This window comes from Canis lupus, chromosome 36 (genome assembly GCF_048164855.1).
Source record: "Canis lupus baileyi chromosome 36, mCanLup2.hap1, whole genome shotgun sequence".
Lineage (NCBI taxonomy): Eukaryota > Metazoa > Chordata > Mammalia > Carnivora > Canidae > Canis > Canis lupus.
In genome coordinates this window covers 13,010,607-13,023,919 of record NC_132873.1, presented here as the reverse complement: position 1 = coordinate 13,023,919, position 13,313 = coordinate 13,010,607, and the positions used below count along the sequence as shown (strand labels likewise).

Below are 13,313 nucleotides of genomic sequence, written 5' to 3'. Positions count from 1 at the left end.
CCCTCCCTCTTAACTTCTATCTTCTATAATAACATTTGGACTCATTTTGTTTTTTAATGTAACTGATACTTAAAATACAACAACAGAGATCTTTAGACGCTATTTTTAAATGCTTTTATTTTATAAACTTACATTAGGTCTGTTATCTTTCTTGAGTTTGAGTTTCCTAGATAACCTCAGCATTTTCTCTGCTGCCATAGCACCTCAGGCATATCTGTCTCTACCACAGCATTCAACTAGACTTCCCCTGGACTACTACTACTAACCCCTTGAAGGTTGAGGCTAGAATTTGTTCGATCCTATGTTCCCAGAACCTGACACAGTCCCTGACATATGGTTGAAACTTGAATGTGAACTGAATTTTATCTTCTTGCTTTAATAAAAATTTAAGTGAATACAAATTCTCAAATGCATGTATGCCCGAGACTATTTCATTGGGGAAAAAAATAATGCCTGTTAACATATGCTAAGATTTATCATGTAGTAACGTCTGTTTACATTCCATTAGCCAAGCTCTAGGTCAGATAATCATACCTAGCTGCAAGGAGGATTAAGAAATGCAGTCATTCTTGGAGCTCAAGTAAACTGCTGAGTTTTTATAAAAAGATATCACATGTTTATACATGATTATAATAACGTGAGTCAATTCCAAGACTTATTCCACTGATGTCGTATGTATATACTTAGGTGAAAAGTTGCTGTTTCTTACCTTTTACAAGATACACTTGTACTTTGGACTCATGCTAGAATTATTTGCCCTTTTACAGAAAGATGTAAAAAAATATTTAAAGTTACAAAGAAAAAATGTGCTAACCTCCCTTTTCCATATATGGATAGAGCATTATAAATAAAAGGTGATAAAATCTGAATATTTACCATATAATTAGTTTTCTCTTGCAATTTTTCCAAATCCAGGAAACCCATTAGCCAATTTGAAACTATCCTAAATAATTATGAAGACAAGTGAGGGGCATCTAGGAAAAGGCCTTTTTGTTCCCTGCAGAGAAAGTGAAGCCCAGGAGGCTGAAAAGGAATGGATGGAAAAATAAGAGAAAGACCAGGAGATTCTTGCCAATAAAAATTCAAATGTCTAGAAAGTGTGATCAACAGTTACCATATGCTGCATAAGATTCAAATGAAATACAGCTGAAAAGTATCCACTAAACTTTCTAGCTTTAATAACGAAACACTTCATATATACAAAAGTATATAATTTATAGGGAAGGCATAAAATAAAATGTTAAAAAGACAACTATACTCACCATCCTATTTCAAGAAACAGAACAATTCCAATACCTTTATGTTTTCTCCTCCTACCCTAGTCCCATGAACCTGTGGCAGAAATTGCTATGTTCCTCCCAATACCTGTACTCTCTTTCTCTCTGTTCTAGAACTCCTGATTTTCAGGTGGGCATAGTTCTCAAGCCTCCTTGGATCTAAAAATTACTATACAATAGATTTGGTCTAGCCAGAAGACCATGAAGAGAAGGCATACGTGCAACCTCCTTTGTAAGGTCACTTACTCCTCCACTCTGCCACATCACACTTGCAACATGGCTGTGGTGGTGAGCCACCGTCACTGTGCGGATGAGGGGGATACTTAGAAAGATCAAACAGAAAAGGGGAGTCTGGCTCCTGGATAACCGTGTGGAACATAACTGCCGTGCCCAGGCTACTTTCAACCTGTTATAAGACAAGTAAACCTGTATCTTATGTCACTTATGTGGGGTTTCTGTCAAATGCAGCTAAACCTATATCTTAACTAATACAATGTACCTCCTTAATCACATATTTTCTCATACTTTCTGGAGTAACTGGTATCCTGAATTTTATCATTTCTTGATGTCCTTTATAGTTTTTCCACATAAATATATGTAATTCTATGTAACTTTTTAAATCTGTATGCTTTAAAACGTATATAGACAGGGCGTCTGGTTGGCTCAGTAGGTTAAGCCTTGAGCTCAGGTCACAAGCCCAGAGTTTCGGGATGGAGTTCTCCATCTGGCTGCGCCGCAAGGAGTCTGCTTCTCCCTCTGCCCTTTTCTCCACTCGTGTTCTCTCTCTCTCTCTCTCTCTCTGTGTTAAATGTATTCTCCTGCTGTATTACCCAACATTATGTACATGCAATTAATTCATCATTCTCCTATTTATAAATATCTAGAATGTTCCTCGCTTTTTATTATTATAAACAATGCTAGTATGAATACCTTATTCATCTCCTGGTACACGGGTGTAAGAATTTCTCTGGAGTATACTGCTAGAAAGGGAATTGCTGGGTTAAAGAAATGCATGAATGCACATGTTCAATTTCACTAGATGATATGTTGCATTACAAAGTAGTTGTAACTAAATTTTTACTCCAACAAAGCAGACCTTGGTTCTCCCTGCTTTAGATTCATGCCAACACGCATATTGTCATGAGATTTATTTTTGCAAATCACAGAGCATGCAAATATGATCTCATGGATGAAACTTGCATTGTTCTGCTTACTATTTATGTTGGCCACCTTTTCATACCAAAATTAGCCATTCACTTTTCCTTCTTTTGGGAAATAACATGTTTTGATGATTTTTCGCTTTGAATGTCTTTTTCTTTATGATTTTTAAAGTTTTCTTTACAGGCTCTGGAAAGTTACAAATCCTCTGTAGGTTCTATACATTGCTCCCTGCCTGAGCTTCTTTTCACTTTCTTTGCAGTGTCTTTTGGTCAACAGATGTTAGTTTAAATGTTTCCGCTTATATATGGTTTGCACTTTGTATCTTTATGAGGAAGTCTTTCCCCACCCTGAAGTCATAAAGATATGCTTTCACTTTTCCCTAAAGCTCTAAGGTTTTGCCTTTTGTATTCATGTCTTTATCTGAAATTGATTTTTTTTCACTGCATGATGTGAATCCAATTTCAATTTAATTTTTCTTTCCTATATGGATCATAAACTCACCAAACATCTTTTATTGAACATCCTCTCCAAATGATCTACAACGCTACCTGTTATTTATACCACATTCCAGACATGTGTGGGACTATTTCAGGGATCTCTCATGTTGTACTATTTGTGTCTATGCTAATAACCAATGTCTTAATTATTATATGTTTACATCTTGACATGATAGTGCAAGTTTCTCTACCTTGTTCCTCAGGAGTGTGTTGGCTATTACTGGCTGGCTTTCATCAAATTTATAAATTTTAGAAATAGTTTAATTTCTACCAAAAACCTGTAGAGCTTTTCTATACTGTATTTGTAAATCAAATGGGAGATTTTTGATTTTCAATATCATAACTAAAGGTCATCCAATCCATGAATATACCGTCTCTCTTCATTTATTTAGGTCCTCTTTCTTTCACTAAAACTATGATTTTCTTCTCTAAATGTCTTCACATATTTTGTTAGTTGTATTTTTCTAGGTATTTTTATATTTAGTTTTTCAATTGTAAGAGGAATTTAAAAGTAAAATAGACTTTCATATTTTGAACATACTCCACAACTTGGCTGAACTTTTTCATTCTAAATATATTTGTAGTTTTTTTTTTCTTTTTAGTTTTCTATTATCCAAACATATTATCTACAAATAGTGACAGTTTAGTTTCTTTCACTCAGTCCTAAAATTTTATTTTATTATTATTTAGGGGGTTCCAACCATGCCACATGGGTTCCCCACTTCAGTAATGATTAGAAATGAAAAAGAAAATACTGTTTTGTTCTATATTATAAAGGAAATGCTCTTAATTTCTTAGAATTAAGAATGATACGGATTAAGAATAATTGTAGATTTTTTTAGGGGGGTTATATTCTATCAGAATATGTTCATAGGCTGCAAAAAGTATTTTTTAATATATTAGTGTTGAATTTAATCATATACCTTTTGTGAACCCATTGAAATGATTACCCAAGGTTTTCCTTGACCACACTCCAACTTCATTGGGGGGGGGGGGGTGTTCTGTTTTTGGTTTTGTTTTTTTATTTTTAAAATTCTTTCTTATCCTTGTGGTTCCACTTGGTGTTTTATATTAATAAATATTTTAGTTTATTATTCCTGAATTCTACTCTAATTTGTAATCTAATTTGTAGTTAAATTCATCTGGTGAGGTATTAATTTCACATGTATTTTTCAGTTCGAAATGTTCAGAGGAGTCTCTTTTCAAAAAGTAGACTTCAATTATCTAGTGAAATAGTCTGCTTATTTTTTCTACTTGTTTTCTACTTTTTTTTCTTAACATATTAATCACAGCCATTTTAAAGTTCTTATTAGCTAAATCCAGTATCAGAATCACTTGATAGTCTGAGGCTAGTCTGTTTTTCCTCTTGAAGACTAGTTATGGGCTCCCATCTTTTGCAATGCCTAATAGTTTTTTAAAGATTTATTTATTTATTTTAGAAGGAAAGAGAGAAACAGTGGAATGGGCAGAGGGAAGGAGACTTTCAAACAGACTCCATGTGAGGTGCAGAGACCAATGCTGGGCTCAATCTCATGACCCTGAGATCAAAATCCAATGGAAACCAAGAGCTGAATGTCCAACAAACTATGCCACCCAGATGCTCCACAATCCCTAGTAATCTTTAGCTGAAGGCCAAATGGTATTTTTTTTTAATCAAAAGTCTCCATATGATGTAATCTTTCTTTAGAAAGAGTTCTCTCTCTCTACTGCTAAGTAGATACAGTGTGGATTTCTCCCTTTTAATCTAATGTGAGTGCTCCTCAGTTAAGTCTGGGTTGGAGCCCTAGTATGGTTATTATATCTGATCTGCTCTTGGCCCTTCAAGGTTTTCAATTAAGTGTGTGATGTATTTTATAAAATTTCTCCTGATTATACAGACCTTAAGATAAAGTCTTTAGGGTATACTGAACATCACTCTGCTTTTAAGGGGCTTTTATCATTTATGTTTTGAGCCTCCTGCTCTGTGCAGCCCCAGTATTCAGCAAATGTTGAGAAAAACAATAGTCAAAATATTCTGAAGTGAAAATAACCATATGATTCAGGTCTCCCAAAATGGCACCAAAAGCATCCCCCACAGCTTTCATCTACTAGCATGTGCACCAAAATTGAAAATTCTTGCCAAAGCGCTAGGGTAAAAGTAGTTGCAGAAGCCAGCTCTCCTGAGTTGTTTCTTCTCTGAAGACATATATATATGTTAGATCTCCTCTATTTTTATTAGTTTCTTTTCACATATTTCTCTAATTTCTCTACATATTTCATTCTGTATTATTTCATTCCTATCAGTTCCCCGACACACAATTCTCTCTTCATGTACCTATCCACTTACTCCTATTACTAACTTCTAATTACGTTTTTTAATATTTTCTTTTCCTTTTTTTAAAAAAGTAATCTCTACACCCAATGTGAGGCTTAAACTCATGATTATGAAATCAAAAGTCACATGCTCTTGTGACTGAGCCAGTCAGGTACCCCTCTAATTTATTTTTCTTAAACATATTTAACTTACTTGATTTTAATTCTGTATATGATAATTGCAACATTTGAATTTTGCCAACCTGGAACATGAGTTTACCTATTTTAAAACCCAATTTTTGTCTTTTTAAATGAGTTACATCTGAAGCATGACTTTAAAGATCTAAAAGGCTTAACCTATCATATAAATTCTATGCAGAAATCCTTTTTTCCATTTTTAGTCAAGCAAAGGCAAGCTCTTTGCATCTTTGTGTACCAGGTTTGAGTTCTAGTTCACCCATTAATAAAGTGAGTAACATCTGAAGGCCCTTGGTTTTATGCGGGATCTCTAATATGCCTCTTTATATATCCCAGGTTCTAGGCTTCAGCTCCAGTCTATTTCAAGACTATTAAACATTTCTCTCTCTCTCTCTCTCTCTCGTCCTTTCTTCATTTTCAATTCTGACGATTTCCATTCTCCTAGTCAGATTAACCATGCATTGTATAAAATATTCTCTACATTTTACATTCTAATATTTTGTATCTAGATGTTTTCCTAAGAACTATTTTACCACATTGCTGGAATCAGAAGTTCTGCATTAGACCTGGTAACTAAAAGGTGACTATGACCTTTAAAAAAATATTTCAATGAGATGCTTTTGTTGGTCACCATACCATAGTAGGAGGAAGAATGAAATAAGAAACCAGAATTGTTGCAGTGCTTCTTAAGGAACCCAACATTTGAATGAGATAAATGCAAACACTTTCAAACTTGTAGAGGAAAAAGACTAAACAATAGCTAAGTGAGCTACTGTTTTGAAAATCAGTTTTGAAAGGAAAAAAGGCATCTCCATTTCTGTCCATGAAGAAGTACAGCTATATGACTTATCTAGCAACTGTTTTCAGAATTTGGACAACAGCAGCATAGACTGTTATCCCTGAGAGAAGAAAACAAATGAAGTGATCCTATAAATCTAACACCTTTTTGCATGGAGGTATGTTCCTAAAATTTTGGCACAAGCAGGGGGGTCCAAGTAGAATATGACAGTCTACCTGATATGAAGAGACAGATACTAAGGTCTGGGGAGAGATTTGTAGAAGAGAGTGCCCTAAGAGAGGAAGCTATAAAGAGAAAGGGTTCCAGAAGTTCACATGGGGTGTGTTTTAATAATTGTCAAATAATAATCTACACACGCATGGAATGAAGCAACAAAGGCCAGTCTAAGAGCAATTAATTTGGAGGAGGGGAGGAAGAAGCAGGAAAAAAACAACACATGTGAGAAATAAACCAAAAAATGGAAGATTTAAACCTAACTATATTATAATTACATTAAATGTAAATGGCCTAAATATGCTGATTAAAAGGCAGAAACTTTCAGATTGGATAAAAAAAGACCTAAACATATACTGTCTACAAGAAAACCACTTTAAATATAAGGTCATATAGGGGCGCCTGGGTGGCTCAATGGTTTAGCACCCGCCTTCGGCTCAGGGCGTGATTCTGGGGTCCTGGGATTGAGTCGAGTCCCACATCGGGCTCCCTATATGGAGCCTGCTTCTTCCTCTGCCTATGTCTCTGCCTCTCTCTGTCTCTCATGAATAAATAAAATCTTTTTAAAAAAATAAAGTCATATATAAGTTACAAGTAAAAGTATGAAAGCAGATATACCACCCAAACATTAATCCTTATATTAGTATCAGTGAAAGTAGATTTCAGGAATATAGACAAACATATAAGAATAAAAGGGTCAGGGATCCCTGGGTGGTGCAGCGGTTTGGCACCTGCCTTTGGCCCAGGGTGCGATCCTAGAGACCCGGGATCGAATCCCACATCGGGCTCCCGGTGCATGGAGCCTGCTGCCTCTGCCTATGTCTCTGCCTCTCTCTTTCTCTCTCTGTGACTATCATAAATAAATAAAAATTAAAAAAAAAAAAGAATAAAAGGGTCAAATCATAAAGACATAAAAATAAAACTAAGTTCTAACCAAACTTCAAAATATATGAAGCAAAAATGGAAATAACTAAAAAGAGAAATAGACAAATCCACACTTATAATTGGATATTTGAACTAAGGAGCAAGAAAATCAGTAAGGATATAAAAGACTTGACTGGTATTATCAACTAAATAACCCTAACAAACATTTATAGAAAACTCCATAAATAAAACAGAATATACACTTTTTTAAAGTATCCATGTAATATTCAACAAGATAGACTATATGATGAGCCATAAAACAAATCTCAAATTTAAAAGGACTGAAATCATACATAGTATGTTTTGTGATCACAATGGAATTAAACAAGAAATCAGTAAGAAAAAGATATTTGGAAAAATCCCCAAATATTTGAAAATGAAACACAATTCTAAATAATCCAGGGTAAAAGAGGAAATCATATAAGAAATTAGAAAATATTTTGAATTAAGATATATCAAAAATTATAAGATGTTAAAGCAGTGCTCAAAAGGAAAATTATAGCTTTCTGTGGTTTTCTTAGAAAATACTGAAAATCAATGTTTTTAAAAGCTCCCATCTTAAAAGAAGTTAGAAAAAGAGAGAGAGAGAGAGAGGCAAATTAAGCCAAAAGTAAGCATCATTTACTTACAATACCAATACACACCCAGCTAGCTATTGATAGCATTACAAGGACTGGCAATGTTGTGTTGGATATGCAAGAATTTGAACTCTCATACCTTGCTGGTGGTAATGTGAAATGATATCAAAAACAGTGGCACAAAAAGTTCTATATTTATAGCAGCTTTACTCATAATAGCCAAAACTCAGAGACAACGCAAATGTCCAAGAGTTGATGAATATATAAAAAATGGTGATATGGTCACTAGTGTGATACCATACAATTTAAACCATTGTTTTATATTCTTTTTTTTTCTTTTTCTTTTTTTTTTTAATAGCCTCCACATCGAGCACGGAGCCTGGTGTGAAGCTTGAACTCACAATCTTGAGATTAAGATCTGAGCCGAGATCAGGCACTTAGCTGAGCCACCCAGGTGCCCTTAAATCCTCTTCTATCCTCATTCTCCACTACTATTTCCTTTCACCCCTATTCTAATGTATTTGGACCTTTTTGTGTGTGTGTATTATGGGACACATTTAAATTTAAATGTAAGCTTACATAAATGATATTGTCCTAGAGACCTTATTCGGAATCCATTTGTCTGCACTTGTGTCAACCCATATAATGCAGGATTTTAAGTCAGTATCTGGTAGTCCTACCACCTATTCACCCTCTTCTTCTTTTTTTTTTTTTTTTAATGTAACTTAACTAATTATGGATATATATATTTTTTGGATATATATTTTTAAATAAGTTAATATGTTTCAAAATATCCAGCAAAAATTCTGACCGCAATTACCTTTAGTTCAGGAAGCTTGCATGTCTCCCACTTATTAAGATATTACCTTTTATCCTATATAAGAACTTTATACTTATTTCTATAGCAATTTTATGTATTCTTTGTAAATAGGTATTTAACAGTCTGGGGATATATGTCGTTTTTATTATATTTTTAATTGGTTATTAATTATATGTGGAGAAAGTATATTTGTTTTAATAATCTGTCGATTCTGTTGGATTGCCTATATAATTATTTCATCTGAAAATAATGACAATTTTATCTCATCCAAAAACAATCTTTCTTCAGAACTTTGAAGATACTGTTCCATTGTCTTCTGGCATCTAGAGAGTCACCAGTGAGAATTTCAACAGCAGTTCCATTCTTATCCATTACAGATCATGTGTTGTTTTTGTGGTTAGTTTTGTTTTCCTTTCAAAAGCTTTAAGATCTTACAACCAAGATACTAAAAAAATTTCATGAAAATGCGTTTAGGTGTAGGCTACTTAATTCCTAATGCTCAACAGTATCTCAAACTGAAAGCACCATGTTTTTTTTTAACTGTGGGAACGCTTCATGTATAATTTTTCTGTGTTCTGGTAGATTTCTATGACTTTATAATCTAATTTTTATACTGAAACTTTAATTTCAGTAACTTTATTTTTAATTTCTAAAGGAATTTTTTTGGTTCTATTATTGCTCCTTTTTTATAACAGGCTATTCTGGGTGTTATTTTCCGTTCTTTGAATTATCTATTTCCACCAAGGTTAGCTACTTTTTTGGCCTTTTTTTCTTGCTGCTGATTTAAGCACTTGGATATACTACAATGCTGCATCTTAAAATCCTCCTCACATCAATCACATCTCTATTCAAATGCCAATTATTTTCAAAAGACTTGTGCAGCTATCTTATGTAAAAGAGACTACCCTCTTCCCCACAACTGTATCTCCTTAGCTCAGTCTACTGTTTTTTAAAAAGCACATCATCAGTTAAAATTTATATATTATCTCTCCCCAAATTGAATACAAGCTCCATAAAGGCAGGAACCCTTTCTACTGTGTTCACCATGGTATTTCCAATGCCTATACACTGTGTGGCACATGATAGATAGTATTTCTAAAATAAAAGAGGACAAAGAAAGAAAAATAGGGAAAACATCCTAAGATTATTCTAAATAGCTGTATATGCCTCTGCTATTGCACATGAATATCTATTTCCCCAATAAGACTCCCTCCTGAATGCAAAGATTAGAAGTTCTGCATACACTTGGCAAGTGCAGGCTTACTCTAAAGGAATTCTGCATCTCCCAAATCTCAATCATGTTTAACTACTTCTAACCTTGTACTAAGCTAGTATGAAATGGAAGCATGGGAGCATTCTAAGAACTATAGCCATTTAAATTCAATAAGTATGGTGCTTTTATTAGGTAATTTGAGTATACTTAAAAGTCTGATGGAGAGATAATTGTTAAATTATTTTAAGGAGTGAAATATCATTTTGATTACAGGCTGTATTAAAGAACCCCTAGTAGAAATAAATAACAAAATAAGAAAATATAGAATGATTTTACGACTCAGAATGCGGCAAAACTTTGGAACTCGGACTCAAAAACCAGAAGCTATAATAAAAAGCTTGATAAATTTATCAATAAAAATTAAAACCTTCTCCATGGGGGGAAAAATCGAAAGAGTAAGGAAAAACAGGGGGAAAAAAATACCAGCAAGTCGTAACAAAGGGCAGATTTCTCTAACATATATATTAAGTATATGTGAGAAAATATGTAATAAAATATTTTCCCAACATATAGGAAACACTTAAAAATCAATAAAAAGGTAACAAATACTCAACAGAAAAGTGGGCAACAGATATAGGAAGCCAGTTCACAAATAAAAATGTCTCTTAAACATATGCAAAAATGATCAGTCACATATTAAAATAATGTAAATGGAAACTACACCATGAAAACCATGTTTTCTATCTACAAAATTGGTTTAAAAAATGGCCAAAAGTTTAAAATTTTACTGTGGATAAAGAAATTGGCACTCATACATTGCTGGTGGGAATGTAAACTGGTTCATCTCCATATGGAGGGCAACTTGTCAATCTAAAAAAAAAAAGGAATTTCTTTTTAAAGATTTTTTTAGAGAGAGACAGAAAAGCGAGCATGCATGTATGAGTGGGAGAGGGTGAGAGAATCTCAAGCAGACTGCCTGCACAGTCCAATGCAGGCTTGGTCTCATGACAAGATCAGAACCAAGAGTTGGATGCTTAACTGACTGTGCTACCTAGGTGCCCCAAAAAACTAAATTTATAAACCTATATACTTTTTGACCTAGCAATTCAATTTCTGGGATTCTTTCCAACAGACATACTTAAAAGCATATGAGTTGAACTATACCTAGTAATAATGTATGAAAAATCCACCACTAACATCATAGTCAATGATAAAAGGCTAAAAATTTTCCACTTAAAGATGAAAAACAAGACCAGGGTGTCCTTATCTTCACCTTCACTACTGATGTTCAATATTATACTGAAAGTTTAGCCAGAGTAATTATGCAAGGAAAAGAAACAGATAAAAATTTAAAAGAAATAAAATTGTCTATTTGCAGATGAAAAAAATAAAATACCTTGAAATAAGTTGAACCGAGGGGGTGAAAGACTTACAACCTGAAAACTATACAATACTGCTGAAAGGAATTAAAGAGAACATAAATAAGTGGAAAGATATCTTATGTGCATGGATTAGAAGACATTATATTAGTGTTAAGATAATACTACTGATGTGATTTACAGATTCAACAAATCCCTACCAAAATACCAATAGCCAAATAGATCCCAATCAAGCTGGAGAAGGAGGATCCTAAGATCATTTAACAAAGACACACCAATGCTGAAATTATATATACAGCAACTATTTCTGAGAACAATCTGAAGAGAGGCAGAACAGTTATTCCACAGCTAATGATATAAAGGAAAAGCAACATCAAATAGGGTGGGAGGGGTAAAGACTTTGTTTGATCACCACCCTCACCCTAGCTTGGCACCCACAAACAGGAGGGATATCACAGGCATAAAAGTACTCCCTAAAAAGGAAGAAGTTCAAGCCCCACAACAGGTACCCCATGTCCTGTGAACTTGCATCAAGAAGACAAGCCTTCATAATGTCTTGCTCTGAAAATCAGCAGGCCTTAATTCCGGAAGCTTTGAAAATCAATGGGGCTTATTTTGGGAGAGCCAAAGGGCTATAAGGAAGCCAGGACTCTGATTCTAAAGAACATACAAACTCACTTTCTCCAAGAAGCACTACAGAGGCAGCCATTTGAAAAGCTTCTGGGCCATATATAAAAGAGATCTATTGACTAAGTTTAGGGTGTGTAATATAGGCACTGGAATCTGTAGGAACTTTCTCCAGGACAGAAGTGCTGCTGGCAGGCACCATTTTTCTTGCCTTCTTCCTGGCTAGTTGGCCCAAAGCTGACTTGTGCCATTTCAGACACTCTCCATTTACCTTGCTAGTAGTACTGCTCCCTCTGCCCCGGCATTCCCCTGCAGACCTGCCCATCCCAATCCACCTACCCCAGCAGGTAACCATACAAAGCAGCTCCTACCCTGCCAGACTCAGCTGACACTAACATCTCAAAAAAGTGGCACCTGTCCCAGCATGCAGCCTCGGCTAAGACAAGCACCCTTCCAAGTGGCTCCTGTTTGAGGGAGCCAGCCCTACCCACCAATGCACCCAGAGCACTTATAGTCTAGCCATAACAGGAGGGCACATACACCCCACAGTCAGAACAACACTGGAGCAAGTGGTTCTGTTGACCATTAGAGAATAGACTTCTGGACCAAAAAGGATTTCCTCTATATAAGACCATTCCTTCAAGATCAATAGTCACAGTTGATCATTCTAATACATATAAACAGAAAGATTGAGGCGAAATGAGAAGACAAAAAAATGTTTAAAATGAAAGAAAAAGACAAAACCTCAAAAAAATAACTAAACAAAATGGAGATAAGCAATTATACCTGATAAAATTTTCAAAGTAGCGGTCATAAAGATGCTCACCAAACTCAGAATGGATGAACACAGCAAGAATTTCCAGAAAGAGACAGAAGTTAAAAAAAGAACCAATGAGAGCTAAAGAGCATTATAACTAAAATGAAAACCACTCTAGAGGGAATCAACAACAGATCAGACTTGCAGAAGAACAGATCAGCAATCTGGAAGAAAGGATAATGGAAATCATCTAAGCTGAATAGCAAAAAGAAAAAAGAATTAAAAATGAAGATAATTTCAGGGTCCTCTAGAAGAACATCAAACCATATTAACATTCAAATTATAGGAAGTCCATAAGGAGGAGAGAGAGAGAAGGGGCAGAAAACTCATCCGAAGAAATTATAGCTGATTACTTCCTTAACCAGGGGAAGGAAAGAAATATCCAGGAAGGAAAGAGAGCCCCAAATAAGATGAACTCAAAGAGTTCCACACCAAGACACATAATAATTAAAAAAATAAAAACTGAAGAGCAACAACAAAAAAGCAAGAGAATATTCATCAGACTGTCAGCTGATTTT

At 34.7% G+C, this 13,313-nt stretch overlaps 1 protein-coding gene and 1 long non-coding RNA gene across 12 annotated transcripts in view; one reads left to right on the top strand and one right to left on the bottom strand.

Moving 5' to 3' along the window:
* Positions 1–13,313, bottom strand: part of KANSL1L (KAT8 regulatory NSL complex subunit 1 like) — a 130,808-nt gene that overhangs the window by 23,376 nt on the left and 94,119 nt on the right. The window lies entirely within an intron of this gene.
* LOC140625335 (uncharacterized) overlaps positions 5,985–13,313 on the top strand; it is a 70,285-nt gene continuing 62,956 nt past the window's right edge. The window contains exons 1-2 of the long non-coding RNA XR_012024690.1: positions 5,985–6,381; positions 8,298–8,393. This is a non-coding gene — a long non-coding RNA (uncharacterized lncRNA). The remainder of the gene's footprint in view (positions 6,382–8,297; positions 8,394–13,313) is intronic.